This window comes from Giraffa tippelskirchi, chromosome 5, assembly GCF_054371585.1.
Source record: "Giraffa tippelskirchi isolate mGirTip1 chromosome 5, T2T-mGirTip1v1.2.pri, whole genome shotgun sequence".
Taxonomy (NCBI): domain Eukaryota; kingdom Metazoa; phylum Chordata; class Mammalia; order Artiodactyla; family Giraffidae; genus Giraffa; species Giraffa tippelskirchi.
The window spans coordinates 169,164,805-169,166,524 of record NC_137279.1 but is presented as its reverse complement, the minus strand read 5'-3'; positions in this window follow the sequence as shown (position 1 = coordinate 169,166,524).

The following is a 1,720-nucleotide window of genomic DNA, read 5'->3' as shown; positions in this document are numbered from 1 at the left end:
TCTCTTTAATTCTAGGGTCAAGTTCTTTTTATGCCATTTTGCTGCTATTTACAGAAAAGTTTAGAAAAGTCAGTAAATAGGGATATAGAAAATATTCCTTGTGTATATTGCGATCTGTGCCATTCCTTAAAGAAGACAAATTATAGTTTGTAAGGAATAGTATGAAGAACTCGAATTGCAGTAGAACAAAGTGAGTTGTGTGTAGGAAACATCTTTTGTAATATGGTTTCAATAATTATGAGAATGGCTTTTCCTAACAAGCACTTCTGCTGCTTGAACATCAATTTCTATTCCCTGACCAGGTTTCTTCTTTCTTGATTTCCAGTTGCATTTTCTTTGCGCCTCTTTCATATTCCTCTGACTTTCATGTGTGTGGTCCATCCTTCCCACTAGCTTAGAAGTTCCCTGACGGCAGGGACTACATCCACATATCACTGAACCAATGTCTTTCATGGCATACAATTTTAATACATTGAACTGCTGAATCAAACTAGATCAGAAGCTCTTTGCAAGAGAAGGAAGAGGGAGAACCCCAACCATGTTTCAGCTTCTGCTTTGGTTGCTGCAGATACAGTTGTAAGCAAGTGAGACAAAATCTCTACCCTCATGGAGACCACATTTAAAATGGAAGAGAAACAATACATAATTATATACCTTCTAGCTTCTTCCATAATATCTTTTATTTGATGTGTACTTGGCTGCTAAACTAAATGTTTATGTATGTAGGAATCGTGAAAGTGAATTCAGTGGAGAAGTGTTGGATTGAAGGAAGAAGTGTAAAGTACTCATCACTCTGTCTTGTCATTGTCTGTTTATATATTGTTTTTCTGTTTCAGACCCCTCATGTGTAAGGGAAGGATCTTACTCTTTTTAGTAATAGCAATGTCTAGCCTAGTGCCTGATACATAGGAAACACTCAATAATTCTGTGGTGAATTACAGCATTGCTATTTAATAGTAATAACTGTGAACTTGTAGTCTCTTGGGTGTTTTTTATCAACTAAAAGGGGGTGTTCCTGTCTATCCCACAGGGTGGTTAAAATTAAATGTTCCCTTTGCTGCCTCTAAACCATTTCCCCTCCTTCATAAACCTTAGCTTCTTTAAGACCTTGCCATTCTACTTCACCCCCTGCCATTCTGCTTTGTTGCTGTCATCTACCCATCCTCTGGGCATTAGTCCTCATTCAATGGTGATTTTAGCCCTGGGCTCTCACTTCTTTTACACTACTGTTCTTGTCATTATTCTCAACATGTCCTAGGACAATGCTTTAAACTCTTTCACTTCTAGTTCCTGGACCTCCTCATCCTCAAATCTGTTCTTCTACTTGACCTCAATTATCCATGGCTGTGGTTGTATCTCATCATGATGTGGTCTTTGCCCTCATCAGTAACTGTTTCACTTCCAAAATCTTGACTTCAGGTGTCCCATCTTTCAATCACCACTTCTTACCTTTGCAAGTCACCTATTTCCACTCCAGGGCTTCCTTGACCTTAGCTTAGTAAGATTTGTAGTTTTATCCTTCTTTCATCTCCTGTTCTCACTTTCTTCCTTACCTAAACTAGGTTTCATAATCATAATCACAGCCCTGGATATCACTATAAACTCAATTGTCCTCTCCTGTCAGTTGTCTCACTTGGATAAATTCATCTCTCTACACACTCTGAGCTTACCCCGTTGCTCTTTATTCTTCATCATGACATTGCTGAAGAAAAGCTGTTAT